This window comes from Oryctolagus cuniculus, chromosome X, assembly GCF_964237555.1.
Source record: "Oryctolagus cuniculus chromosome X, mOryCun1.1, whole genome shotgun sequence".
Taxonomy (NCBI): Eukaryota; Metazoa; Chordata; class Mammalia; order Lagomorpha; family Leporidae; genus Oryctolagus; species Oryctolagus cuniculus.
In genome coordinates this window covers 20,472,541-20,488,003 of record NC_091453.1, presented here as the reverse complement: position 1 = coordinate 20,488,003, position 15,463 = coordinate 20,472,541, and the positions used below count along the sequence as shown (strand labels likewise).

At 41.4% G+C, this 15,463-nt stretch overlaps 1 pseudogene; it reads left to right on the top strand.

Annotated features, from left to right (window-relative positions):
- The first annotated feature begins 6,160 nt into the window (after positions 1–6,160).
- Positions 6,161–7,381, top strand: LOC100356231 (E3 ubiquitin-protein ligase makorin-1 pseudogene; annotated as a pseudogene).
- Positions 7,382–15,463: the final 8,082 nt, after the last annotated feature.

Sequence of the window (15,463 nt, the reverse complement as noted above, 5' to 3'; positions counted from 1 at the left end):
ACCAACGCAAAATATTAAATAAAACACTAGGTATTATCTTTCATTATCTTAATTTCCTGCACCTTGCAACTCACATCCAATTCATCAACAAGACTCAGGCATTTGACCTATACAATGCACTTCCAATCTGTCTACTTTTCTTATTACCACTGCAAACTCACAGGGAAACCATTATCCCAGACTTACACTACTGAAATAATATCGTAGTTTCCATTAATTCTCCATACAGAAAATACAGAACCATCTTGGAACAAATATATAAGATTCTCCTAATTAAACTGAGAAATTTCTCATTTAATTTGGAATGAAAAGCAAAATACTTTATAATTCACCTGTGTTACATGGTTCAGGCATTCTTCCTATACACATCTCCTACCATTTGCCCTTGACTCAATATGCTTCAAGCAGGATAATCAAATTTATTCCTTGAATACAGCAAGCTCTTTTCTATTTCAGTATTGTTTTATTTGCTATACCCTCCTCTGGAATGACTGCTTGCCCACTGTGCAAAGATTGCTCATTCTTATTCAAATTTTAGGTCACAATGACTTCTTTAGATAAGCTTTCCTGACCATCTTACCTAAATTTTTCTGCATATAAATGCACTCTATAAAAACATAAGATGCATGTTCTTTCTTTCATCTACAATCACATATAATTTCTGGTTTATTAAATTTGTCTCCTTCAGTGGATTTTACAAAGTTTTTGTTAAATATGTCTTCTACCTTGTCAATCTTCTCCATCCACTTAGCTTAGTTCACCAGTCTGGTATTAAGATCCTAAATGAACTCCAAATGAAAGGAAATACCAACAATCAATGAACGTCCTTAGAACATGCGATCCTTGAAGCAAAGATTGCATAAAGACCTTTGATAGTTTTTAGAGACTTCATACTACTATCAAGGATTTTTCCTGCATATTAATGAGATCCTTGTGATGTGGTTCCCTGTTTTCATAAAAATTCATGAGGAAAAGACCACTGAATTTTCCATAGAGGGTATGTCTGAAAGAGACACTGTAGTCATGTGCAAATTAAAGTTCACTTACTAAAGTGCAGTATCACTGTTCAGTTCAGAAGATACTTTCATGGTGAATGCTTTCAAGTTTAAACTGTTAATAAGCCTTATTCACCGTCATGCAATATTACTATAATCAGCATCTACCATATTTGGAGAAAATGTAAAAGAGCAAACCCACAGTATTCAGGAGTCAGAGAAGAAATTCCTCTCTGAAGGCATATTCAGTGCTGTCAATGTCAAGATAACGGTTTTGAATTACTACATGTTACAGCAAATTGAGGGAGTGCTATTCTAGATCCTACTGTGTTAAAATAAATGGCAGGCAAATAATATTTTTTAACCTCAAGCATCTAGTTCCTTTTAAAAAATATTTATCTGAAATGCAGAGTGACAGTGGTAAGGGGTTGGGGAGATTATCTTCAATCTACTGGTTCACTCCCCAAATGGCTGCAACAGTCCGGTGTGCACCAGGCCAAATCAGCAGTCAGAAATTCCATCTGTGGGGAGCAATTCGGACTAGACTAAGTTACTGGAATTAAGACTTATTCTATGCATCTGCTCCCCCACAATATGGCGCTGGGAGAGAAGGAAACAGCTTCTACACAGCTGCCTCCAGTTCAGCTAATAAACTGTAGGACTTGCTCCTGATTGGAGGAGAGCAGCGTACTCGGCGTGTGGGCAGCCGAATTAGGATTGGCGGAGGAGGACTATAAAGGAGGAGAGAGACGGCATGCACCAGGAACATCTAAGGGGAACATCTAAGGGAACACCTGTGCAGCCCCCGAGAAAGCCGGCCGGCGGTGTGCCGCTCCCCTGCAGAAGTGGGGAATGTGGCCAGGGGGAACTGCCCTTCCACGGAGGTGGAAGGGATAGTAGCCAACCCGGGAAGAACCAGCAGCAAACCCGGGGAGGGCCGAGCAGACAAAAGAACAGCGCAGGGTCCTGTGTCGTTCCTCCACGAAGAGGGGGAGCGACATAATGGTGCCGTGACTCGGATATGAAGCCTAGGCAGGGCTTAGTGTCGTTCCTCCACGAAGAGGGGGAGCGACACCATCCAGGTCTTTTATGTGAGTGGCAAGGGCCCAAGTACTTGGGCCATTTTCAGTTGCTTTCTCAGGTGTATTACCAGAATGCTGGATTGAAGCAGAGTAGCCAGGACTCAAAGTGGTACTGTGACATGGAATGCTAGCACAGCAAGCAGTAGCTTAACCAGCTGCACCACAATTCCAGCCCCTAGTTTACACTTCTGTGGATCAGATATTATAACTGGATTTTCAGAATTGGATAAAACATTGGGATTAATATAGTGCAATATAGCACAAAATGTTGACTGTACTATCCCCATCTCAAGGAAAAATTTATCCTTTTTTGAAGTATTAAGAAGCTTGAATTATTGGGGCCAGCATGATGGCATAGCCAGCATCCCACATGGGTGCCAGTTCGTGCCCTGGCTGCTCCACTTCCCATCCTGCTAATGTACTTGGGAAGGGAGCAGAAGATGGCCTAATTGCTTGGACCCCTGCTAACCACATGGGAGACCTGGAGGAAGCTCCTGACCCTTGGCTTCAGATGGTTCCAGCTCCTGTTGTTGGGAAGAGAACCAGAGAATGGAAGGTCACTCTTTCTCTCGCTCTCTCTCTCTCTTTCTCTCTCTTTCTCTCCCTCCTCTCTTTCTCTGTCTTTCTGTAGTTCTTTCAAGTTAAAATAATAATAATAAAAAAACTTGAACCATTAGTTTTACTCCTAAACCTGGTTCCTAAACAAAAAAGTCTCCAATATTCCTTTATTAAATATACTAGTCAAAGCATGCAGATGCAATGATGTAATGGTACCAGTATCATGAATTTCTATTTCATGCATGTAGTGAAACTGAAGAAGGTACCACAGTCAGCAGACAAAAGGAGTTTGTTCACTTCAAGGTACTGTCAAAGATTAGCTTTAAACAATAGCTGCTGAGAGGAAGGTTTTATTTACTTGTGATGAGTAAAGGAGATGCTGAGAAGGTAGAGTTCTATGAAAAAACTGCCCCCCCTCCACGATGAAGTAGCTTTCTAGAGCTCTTATAGCAAGGGTTAGAGAAGACTCCAGGATGTAGTAAAGGGGAAGGGGAGAGCTGGGCCTTCTGGTTTGCAATATATATCTTTATACATTATATATTCAAAAATCTGACTCACTGTGTTTTGCAGCTTTAACCTTTCCTTGGTTCCTTGTTTGTGGTGGTCCTACCAGTAGTGTTGCAAGTGTTCCTCTGAAAATCAACATCAAGCAAGTAAACTGTTGCAGATTCTCTCTGTTCTAGTCCCCCCACTCACCCCCAACTCCTGTACTCTATTCTACCTAAATCTTATCCTCTTGATTACACTACTAGTTTCTTATCATATTTATATTGGTATTTGGGTGGAATCCCTTATGTTTACATTCAATGGGGTGGGTATTTGGCTTAGTGGTTAAGACACTGGCTAAGTTGCCCACATCCTACAATGTCCCAATTCTAGCTCCCAACTCCAGCATACTATTAATGCAGGTCATAACAGGCACCAAGTGAGAGTTCGAGTAATTGGGTTTCTGCTACCCATATGGTCGAGATAGAGTCTCTCTCTCTCAAATAAATAAATAAAATTTTAAACATTAAACGGTTCAAGCAAGACTCCCTGGCAGATACTGCTGCTATAGGGGAAGATGAAAGTGTCTTAGGCAAAAGGGATGACCTGCTATCATTAGAAGGGAAATAAATTCTTAGAATATTGTATGTGAAATAACATGAGTCAAGCAAACACCTGATGGAGAAATGTATTGCATAATAGCTGTAAAGCAGCAGAGCAGCTAGAAGGTAGGGAGCTGGATCTGTTAAAGAGCCAACATTCTCAAACGTTGTTTCACATGTAGTTTTCTTTTGAGTTTTTGGAACTGCATTAAAGACCAACTATATAATTCAGTTCCGGACGCCCAGGTGTGTACTCTCTGAAGGCTTCTGGACTGCCAAACAACTAGGATTATATAATTTCAATAGCTGAACTTCATATCAGGCAATACCAGTATTATTAATGCAGGGAGAAATCTGGTTTGACAACTATCATTTTTCTCAAAATACTTTGTTTTTGTTGTCACATTTTTCTTTTTTTTTTGTTTAAAGTTTTTAAGCTTTTTATTTAGTGAGAGAATTGCATGGGAGAGTGAGGGCTTTAATCTAAGGGAGAAAGAAAAGTCTGGAAATTAAGTAGGGGTCCACACCGAGCAGAGGGCAGGCCTAGAGCCATGTGCAGCAAGCACTTGGTTACAAGCAGCTAATACTAGCAGCTTCTCACCAGCAGCAAAGCAAAGGCAGAGAGCAGGGCGGCCCAAAGGCCACGTGCCCCGAAGGCACGGGGCAAAAAAGGGGGAAAAGGGCCAGGCCTACCTTCTTTCAGGCCTTTTATCCATTTCCAAAGGAGCGTGATTATGTAGCCTGACTGACAGGTGGGCGTACAGGTGGGGTTAGGTAGGCGGTTGAAAAGAACATATCTTACATCTCCCAAATAGTGGGCAGTGATAGATTATAAGCTCATTTAACTTGAGCATAGAGAATTATAATAGAAGAACCCAATAACAGTTCCCAAGAGAATCAAAAGAGGCAGGCACAGCATGTCTGCCTTAAGGTGCAGCAGTCTTAATGTGAGGAATGTAAAATCTTTACTTATCTTTTTCGTTTTGAAGAGGTACTTAAAGTCTCTGATTGGCTGACAGGAATAGTCAGGCAGGTTTTTCGTGTTCACCTGTGACGACCTAAGAAGTAAAAGCTTAATCCTAATTTTACTGATGGTAAGTGGTGCTCAGTAGCACCTGGTAAGGTCCCTTCCATTTAAGCAGCAACTGATCTGAAGAGGATCTATGAATGGTTTGCTCAAGGATTCTTAATGTTGGCGCTTTTGTTAAACTTCCTTAATGCCTTGGAACACCTTCTGTAGCTCCCCTGTCCAGCACATTTTTCTTAATATAAAACATTTTGACTCCTTTAATAAGCATTTAACCATGGGACTTGAAAAGTTAACTGCAACAAGCTGGCACTGTGCTATAGCGGATAAAGCCCCAGCTGCAAGGGGGGCAGCCCATTGTGGCTGCGATTCTGAGTGCTGCACTTCGGATGCAGCTCCCTGCTGTGGCCTGGGAAAAGCAGTGGAGGACGGCCCAAGTGCTTGGGCCCCTGCACCCACAGGAGAGACCCGGATGAAAAGTCTCCTTCCTCCTGGCTCAGCTCTGTTTCTGCCACACGGGGAATGAACCAGCCGATGGATGTTCGCTTTGTTTTTCTCTCTCCCTCTGTAACTCTGCCTTTCAAATAAATATTTTTAAAAAGCTAATTGCAAAACTTTGTCATTTCATTTATGAGTATGGCAGAGACTGTTTTATGTTAACCAGTACCTCACGGTCCTAGTCTGGGTAAACTAGGCTATAATTAACCAACTCCTTGCAATCTGATAGAGCCATGGGTTTAGTTCTGACCAGAGAAAAAGGGCAAGGATGTCTTGCTTCATTTTCAGACCAAGAAAGTTAAGAGAAGTTATGTATCCTCCCCTAGGTGCACTTTCAGTTCTGTCTTTTTTTTTCTTTTTAATTTGACAGGTAGTTATAGACAGAGAGAGGCAGAGAGAAAGGTATTCCTTCCATTGGTTCAACCCTCAATGGCCCCTGCGGCTGGTGCTGTGCGGATCCAAAGCCAGGAGCCAGGTGCTTCTGCTGGTCTCCCATGCGGGTGCAGGGCCCAAGCACTTGGGTCATCCTCCACTGCCCTCCCGGGCCAAAGCAGAGAGCTGGCCTGGAAGAGGAGCAGCTGGTACTAGAACCCGGCGCCCATAAGGGATGCTGGCGCCACAGGTGGAGGATTAACCAAGTGAGCCGCTGCACCAGACCCTCAGTTCCGTCTTACTGAGTCCTCCATCACCAATACACATGTCGTGCTGCTTTTTTTTTTTTATGTATCTAAGCACTATATTGAATCTGTTAAAAGCTAATTAAAACTTCTAAAAAATAAAATAAAAAATCGAGGGAGCAAGCCGATACCTCAGTCTCCTTCCGCTCCCTTCGCCTGGCCTCCTGGCCTTCTCTTCCCACCTCTCCAAACCGGAAGTAAGTCCGGGGGCCTTTGCTCTGTGGGATAAACAGTAATGGCGGCGGCTGCAGCTCTCTGTACAACCTCCACATCAGGAGCAGGTCCGGCAGAGGCGGTGCTGGCAGTGGCCTCTTGCATCTCTATCCCCACAGTCACTGCCACATCCCCGGGGGTCGTCAGGAGGTGGGGCGGCAGCAGAGGCTGAGGCGGAGGCGGCTGGGTTAAACGGGCCACCTTCAGGTATTTTAGGCATGGAGTTTGCATGACCTCTCTGACAGTCCGTACGGTATAGTTTGCAAGTATGTTCAGCGAGGGTACTGTATTTATGGAGCACGCTGCAGCACAACTACTACAGACCTAACTGCCAAATCCTTGCAACTGTGAGAGCAGGTTCAGAGGACTGGACCAATGCTGTTGAGTTTGTTCCTGAGCAGCCCTACTGTGGCCGCACTGCCTCTGCCTGCACTGAAGCAACCCCGACGAGCTCAGTGACCAAGGAAGAATCAGAGACAGAACAAAGCAGCAGCTTTGCCCCTGTGCTGCACTGGGAGAGTGCCGCTATGGGGAGAGCTGTGTGTGTCTCCAAGGAGGGCCGTATGGCATATGTGTGGGCTACAGGTCCTCCACCCAGAGGTCACAGCACAGAAAATCCAGAGTTGAGGCCCACGAGAAGGACATGGAGCTCTCCTTTTTGCTGTGCAGCGCAGTGAGGACGTGGTGCGTGGGATCTGCATGGAGGTGGTCATGAGAAAGCCAACCCCAGCTAGCGCCACCCTGGGATCCTCTCCAGCTGCAGCTACACCTACTGTTTCAGGTGTATTCGCAAGTGGAGGAGTGCTAAGCAGTTGGAGAGCAAGAGCAGAAAGTGCTCCCAGAATGCCAGATCACTTCTACTTTTTCATTCCAAGTGAGTACTGGGTAGACGAGAAAGAAGAGAAACAGAAACTCATTCAGGAATACAAGGAGGCAATGAGCAACAAGGTATGTAGGTATTTTGATGAAGGACATGGGAGCTGCGCATTTGGAGGGAACCGTTTCTACAAGCATGCATACCCTGATGGCCCTATAGAGGAGCCACAGAGAGAGGGAGAGTGGGAACCTCAAGTAGATACCAGGCCCGTGGAGGAAAGAGAACTATAACCCCTGAGACAATGATGAAGAAGAGGATGCCATCTTGGAGCTGGGCAAGGTGTTGCTTTTGCTTGTGGCTACAGGTGGGGATGATGTGCTGCCAGTCTCTGAAGGTGAGTGGCGCTTGTTTCATTTTATGACTTGAATCTAGAGCAGCTTTGTGTGGTGTGTGGCCTGGTCTGCTGCGCCTCAGACAGCAGCTGTCCGCTGTGCTGGCGTGGCAGTGCGTGTTGCTCTCCTAGGCAGGCCTATCAACTCCAGGTGCTGTTGTAATCATTTTTACTCAGGGCCTGTCTTATCCATCCTTTACCTTTCCCCCAAGGAATGTGTTATTTTCTCTGTTTGAAAAAGTTACAAAAATACATCTTAAAGGTAAAAAAAAAATGAAAACTCTTTTGTTAAGTTACTCAGTTTATTTTTATAGAAGTTAGGCTACCCTGAAAATACTGTTCTGTTTTGCTTATTATGAAAAAAGGGGGGTTATAGGCAAAAGTTACATAATATACTCACTACTTGAAGAAAAAATTGTATTTTAAATATTTTAGATAGGAATATTAAGATTTTGTAGTATGAACTTCATTCGTTGATTTCTCTTTATATTTTCATCTTATTTCCCTACGTTAAGATGCAGAAAGATCAAAAATGATCCTAAGTGGGTATGTGGGTGTTTGTGGTGGAGTATGCATGTGCATGTGTGCACACATGAGCACTGGTTTGTGCATTTACTTCATTAATTCACATTTTCACTTTTTCCCTTTCTATCTTACATTTAAAATATGTGGAAAATTGCAATGATGTCTATCAAATTCACTGCCACTACTGAACAGTTAACATTAATTTCCAGAACCCTTATTGGGACAGACATTTGGCCTAGGAGTTAGGACATTGCTTGGGACACCCACATCCTGTATTGGGCTGCCTGAGCTTAATTCCCAGCTCTGCTCCCCATTCCAGCTTCCTATTAATGTACATCCTAGGAGGCAGCCGCTTGTTGGGTCCCTGTCATCCGGGTAGGAGACCTGAATTGAGTTCCTCATACTGTAGTGGCTTTGGGCTGGCCCAGCCCCAGATGTTGCAGGCATTTGGGGAGTAACCAGCAGATGGGATATCTTTCTGTGGCTTTTTCAAAGGAGTTAAATAAATAAATAAAAATTCTAGAACAAAAACAAAGTCCTTATAACCATTTACCAAAATATGATAGATACTTTTGTCCTCTGCAGCACTATTTGAGAAGACGATTTTCTGAAATGTTAATTCCAACATTTCTTTCTGAGAATTTGATAAAGCAAAATCACATGCATTTTCTAGGGTCTCCTTTCTAGTAGTCAACTGTTGGTATAAAAAATACTATATATCAATATAGTGTAAACTTTAGATATTTTTAAAATATGCTTGTTTAGATGATGCATTTCATCAAGACCCTCTTCTTCGTTCAGTGAATAGTATCCCTTTCAAGCCTCAGAGTCAGATGTAGGGCAAGTCCATTTGACAGTCCATATCCCCTATTACTGAAAGAAGAGAAGAGGGAAAATCATCCAACTTGGTGTTTATAAATATTAATATTAATCCAACTAATCCTTCCTGTTCATCGTGGGACTGAAATGGGAAAAGCTGTTTCCATAGAAACAAAGCATTTGGGCAGCTTCTTTGTCACTTCTCCTCTGCTAAATGAATCAAGTCAAAATGGAATGAGGGGGTCATTCCCCTTCATAAGAATTAACACTAGGAACATGAAATTAAAGAAGAAAATGAACCACACAAAAACATCGAATAGTTTATACATTTGGAGTTCTTACTAACCAACCTTGTACTGTTTGTGGTAGTGTTAATAAATTATTTTAAAATACAAAAAAGTAATCTGATTCAAATAATTTAGTTGATTATTAGTGGGGTGAGACCAAACATGGAAATGTGTTCTTAGTAATTCTTTTTTTTTTTTTTTTTTGACAGGCAGAGTGGACAGTGAGAGAGAGAAACAGAAAGGTCTTCCTTTTGCCGTTGGTTCACCCTCCAATGGCCGCCGCGGCCAGTGCACTGCGGCCGGTGCACTGCGGCCGGTACACCGCGCTGATCCGATGGCAGGAGCCAGGTACTTATCCTGGTCTCCCATGGGGTGCAAGGCCCAAGGACTTGGGCCATCCTCCACTGCACTCCCTGGCCACAGCAGAGAGCTGGCCTGGAAGAGGGGCAACCAGGACTAGAACCCGGTGTGCCAGCGCCGCTAGGTGGAGGATTAGCCTAGTGAGCTGCGGCACCGGCCAGTAATTCTTTTTAACAGAAAAATGTCATAATCAGCATCCTGACAATCAAAAAATAGTTTTCAAATACATATAATAGAGCATTACTTAAGTACTAATATCAGTGTGTTCCCAACAACTTGGAGGAAACAGAAAACAGAGAGAAGAGAGGGTGATGATTTATAAAATGTAGCAAAAAATAGGTTTTATATTTAGGTTTTCCTACTCTGTGTAGCTTCAGGTCTGAGAATGAGAACTCTTTATGTCAAGAGAGTAGGCACCTGGAGGCTACAGTCTTATTTATAGGTACCAATATTTTCTCAAAACTATAGGTGCCCTTGAATTCCAAGTAAATATTATCTTGTCATCCAGTTGACTGGTTATTGAACTTCATTCCTGACATTGCAGTGTTTTTGCTTTCAGTCTCAAATATGCTATTAAGTGACTTTACATCAACAATGTAAACACTCTGAGGTAGATTTCATGATTTTTAGGTGTTGGCCTTGCCTTGTATTATTTTTAACTTTGATAACATTATAATATTCTGTGATCTGATGAACCACATGATGACAGTCTGGAATCTCGCCTTGGTAGAAATGTAGAAGACAGGAGAGATGGAAAGGGAGAGGGAATGGGAAGGAGAAAGGAGGAGAAAGTTAAGAGCATAGGATCACATTCATTTGTTTAGCACTGAATCTCTCAGGTACTGTGTTAAGCGTTTTACATGAATCAAATCCTCTAAGTCCTATAACAATCCTATAATAATAATTATTCATGGTTTACCAAAGAGGAAATACAGACTTAGAGAACTGAGATAACTTACCCAAGGCAATATTTCTAGTACATGTCAGGAACAGGTTTCCTATTTGTCCTACTCCAGATACCACTGTGCTTACAATTACACCTGGAGTTACAAACCAGTAGTACATCGTGGCCTGGATTCCTACAACAGAAGTATTGTTTGGGGGATGTGTATTTGAGAGAGGGAGAGAGAAAGAGAGGGGTTGAGCGAGTGCGCAGAGAGAGATAATGACTATAGCCTGGGCAAGGTATCTTCTCATAGGCTCTACCACTCCCTTTTGTAATACAGCCATTTTATCTGTTTCATCCCTGATGACATATGAGTCTAGATTCTTATCTATAGTTTTATGGAATTAAAACAGAAGAGCAGAAGGATTGGGCAGAAATCTACAGAGAAAAACATAGAAAAAATTAAATTTCACTAATCAATGACAATAGTAATATTCTTTTTTTTTTTTTTTAACGATTTATTTATTTAGGGGCCGGTGCTGTGGCGCAGCAGGTTAATGCCCCGGCCTGAAGTGCTGGCATCCTATGTGGATGCCGGTTCAAGTCCCGGCTGCTCCACTTCCCATCCAGCTCTTTGCTGTGGCCTGGGAAGGCAGTAGAAGATGGCCCAAGTCCTTGGGCCCCTGCACTTGTGTGGGGGACCTGGAGGAAGCTCCTGGCTCCTGGCTTCGGATCGGTGCAGCTCTGGCCATTCCTGCCAGTTGGGGGGTAAACCAGTGGATGGAAGACCTCTCTCTGCCTCTCCTCTCTCTTATTTGGAAGGCAGAGTTTTACAGAAATGGGCCATCTTCTACAGCTTTCTCAGGCCATAGCAGAGGGCTGGATTGGAAGTGGAGAAATCGGGACTCAAACCATTGTCCCCATGTGATGCCAGCACTGCAGGCTGCGTCTTTAACCACTACGCCACAGCGCTGGCCCCAGGCGTAGTCGTCTTGAAAAGTAACATACATTATGATGCTTAGAGAGGTTCAAGGTCTGAAAATAGGAGCTTAGGCGACTCTCAATAATATTACTTTAAATAAAAATCTTTGTAATAAGATTTCTTTGAGGCATCCGCTTCAGAAACAATTCCATTTCATTGGCCTTAATCTACTCCTCCTTCTTTTCTCCTGATTTATCCTGTGAAGTCAAGAAACCCTGTGACTTTGTCCTGTTGTGCTGAATCCAGTTCTTCTGGAGATGTTGCTTTGCAAACTGCAGTTCTTGTCAAAGTTTCTAATCACTTTTTGTTGCTGTTTTGCCTCAATCTCATTGCGCGCTATACTTTCAATCTCTCTAGCTATATTTTCCTGGAGTCTTAGCAAAAATATTTTTTAAGATTTTTATTTATTTATTTGACAGAGTTACAGACAGTGAGAGAGAGACAGAGAGAAAGGTCTTCCTTCTGTTGCTTCACTCCTCAAAAGGCCGCTAAGGCTGGAACTGCACTGATCCGAAGCCAGGAGCCAGGTGCTTCCTCCTGGTATCCCATGCAGGTGCAGGGGCCCAAGGACCTGGGCCATCCTCCACTGCCCTCCCAGGCTACAGCAGAGAGCTGGACTGGAAGACGAGCAACTGGGATTAGAACTGGCGCCCATATGGGATGCTGGTGCCAGGATTAATCTAGTACACCACGGTGCTGGCCCCAGCAAAATTCTTACATAAGCTTCATTCTAAACCTTTTGACAAATTATAAAGGTGCAAAAAGACCTATTTTTCAAAACTTCTTACTGCTTGACATCTGGATCAAATTCCTTGCACTCTATTCAATACTGCATATAACCTCAGACTTTCTTGATGATTTCTGGAATTTTCAAGGAGTTTCTATTTTCATGGTGACCACTGGTTTCCAACTTTAGTTTCAACATTTCTGGTTTATCTTATCACATTGAAGTTATTATTCCCCCTCTATGCATGTACATCCAAGATTTTGTGAGGGGGGGGAGGGTAGTTATGAGGATATCTGTTAGGTGGGTACTTACTGACAGCATTGAATGTCAAAATAACTGAATATTTCAGACTTGTGTTTATTAAATGTAATGTAGTTATGTCACTTCTGATGAAATAATTACTGGCTCTCATCAGACTCATGACATGCTTCCAAGTTTTCAAATTTCTGCTCACGCTGGATACTTTCAAAACAGCTAACAACTCCTGGCATTTGGAGGTTTTCCACTTCAAAGTATGGAGTGAGTTTATCAAGTTAGAGCTCCAGAGGTGACTGAGGCAAGAATAGAACTTGCTGTATCAACCATATTGGCAACCTCAGGGTGACCTTTAAACATTTCAAGGATTAGGGCAGAGAGAGGACGACCAGAGGAAACAGCAATCATTTCTAATCTGGGTGTTTATAGGCTCCAATGTTGTACTATATGAGCTTGGAGGAGGATTTTATTCACACCCTAGCTTTAAACTTGGCACATGAAATAGCAAGCACAAATAACACAGCATATAATTTGACAAAACTCATTGAATTGTTCACTTAAAATTGGTGAAAAATATGTAAATTACCCATTAATAAAGATATTTTTAAAATGTCATACAAGTGAAAAAATCATATTACCTCAAAACCAAATTTGGAAATGAATGCATCCAAACAAAATTTAAATTATTTCATTTACTGGGAATAATAATTGGTAATTTCAATGTTCTAGGAAAACCAATAGGAGTGCTATGTGAAAAAAAAGAAATAAATCAGTGAATGTTTAATGTTTAAAAGTTAGAGGCAAAATAGCTTGTAAAATTGTCAATTAATAAACTTTTTATGTGGTAATATTTCATCATTATAAGAAAGCTCCTAAAATTATAAACAAGTTAAAAATTATTCATAAACCATGATTTCTGAATTAGTTGTCATTCATATTTTTAAAAAATTCTACCTAGTCATTTTTCTTACAGATTGTATAACTGCATTATTCATTTAATACTGTGAGGAGTCAGATGGGTTAATAGGCAGTTAGGTTGGTCCTGGTGGAAAATGAGGAAATGGGGCTCCTTCTATTAGGGTGCCAAATGCTTGCTTCCCCCAACAGTTATCTTTAGCAAAACCAAAGTGCTGAATCCCACTGAGTATTTCTCCCCAAAAGCTGCCTTTAGTAAGACAAAAGTGCCTATCCTAGCCTTCTGAGTTTCCAGTTTTATCATGAGACTAGAACAGATTACCTATCCAACCCTTCTAATGGCTCTTTTGTTTTATGGTGAGCAAACTAGACAGGACAAATAAGATTACAAACCAGGCCTTTTTGATGGGTTTTGTCCCCACCTTCTAACTGATTGTTAGCTGGTAGTCAGTTTTTTCCCCAAATCATGCTTAAAAACCCCCTGCTTCAACCAGGTCTTTGAGTTTTGCCTCTCTTGGTGTCAATTTCTAGGGCGCTTTGTCAGGAGGTTTCTGACTTAAATAAATCTTTCCTTTCTCCCTGACTTGTCCATGTGGAAATTCTTCCATGTGGGACAAAGAACTGAGGTAATCTTTATCTGCCACTGTCTTGGCATAAAATACTATGCTATAAACAAGTTATAAAATATTTTAAATTATATTATTAAAAATCTTTATTTATTTGAAAGCATTACAGAGAGAGAGAGGGAGATAGAGAGAGATCTCCCATCTACTGGTTCATTCTCCAGATGGCTACAATGGCTGGGGTTGGGCCAGATGGTTGCCAGGAGCTTCTTCCAGGTCTCCCTCATGAGTGGCAGGGGCCTGACTATTTGGGTCATCTTTCCCTGCTTTTTCCAGGCCATTATCAGGGAGCTAGGTTGGAGTGGAGCAGTCCAGACTTGAACCAGTGCCCATATGGGATATTGGCATTGCAGGTGGCAGCTTCACCCATTATATCACAATACTGGCTCCCTTAAGTGGCATTTTAAATGCAACTTTTATTGTTGTATCATGTACCATTTTGTGGAAAAAAATGCATTGACCATTCTTTTTTTTTAATCACTGTGTCTACATTGCAATTAAGCTACAGTCAATATCATATACTACTGTTGTTTATGTATTTGTTCAATTCTTTAGGTCCAGACATTGAGTTGACTTATCAATGGCTTTGATTTTTTTTAATACCAGCCATATATTTCCACAAAAATTTTTATTTTATACTCACTACCCTAGTGCATGCAACTGTAAACAATCAGTGTTTCAACAGTTACAACTTTTTTATCTCTCTTTTTTTAACTTTTATCTAGTAAATATAATTTTCCAAAGTACAGTTTATGGATTACAATGGCTTTCCCCCCCATAACCTCCCTCCCACCTACACCCCTCCCATCTCCCGCTTCCTCTCCCATTCCATTCATATCAAGATTCATTTTCAATTCTCTTTATATACAGGAGATCAATTTAGTATATACTAAGTAAAGATTTTATCAGTTTGCACCCACACAGAACATAAAGTGTAAAATACTGTTTGAGTACTAGTTATAGCATTACTTCACATTGGACAACACATTAAGGACAGAGATCCCACATGAGGAGTAAGTACACAGTGACTCCTGTTGTTGACTTAATAATTTGACACTCTTGTTTATGGTGTCAGAAATCTCCCTAGGCTCTAGTCATGAGTTTCCAAGGCTATGGAAGCCTCTTGAGTTCGCTGACTTAGATCTTATTTAGACAAGGTCATAGTCAAAGTGGAAGTTCTCTCCTCCCTTCAGAGAAAGGTACCTCCTTCTTTGATGGCCCGTTCTTTCTACTGGGTAACTTTTAAAATTTTTTGGTAATTTGTAATGGTTTTGAATGATTGAAGTTCTTTTTCTTTATCATTAACTGGTGACAAGTTTTAGGCATATCATGTATAACGATGAATATAATGAAATCTTAGACTTAATGGTCATTTTCTCCAACTTTCCATATAACATATTACAGTCCAAAATTTAAAATGCCTGGTTATGTGCATTCTGGTCCTATTATATGAGAATTAAATGAAATGATCAGATCTGGATATATATCCAATTAAGAAACCTCATTCAGGAAAACCTATTTAGTAGCACTGGAACTTTCCAAAATTAAAGATTAGTATCAATGATAAAGGATATCTGGATGCAATGACTATGTCCTTTCATGTGCAGATTCAGTGTGCTCTCAGTCAAAATAATTGAGGTAGTCAAACATGGAGATAAATCAAATTGAAAAACAATCAAGAAATTTTTACTTGATTTCAAAAAGGATTATTACAAAGGAATTGAGAATTTCAATGTTG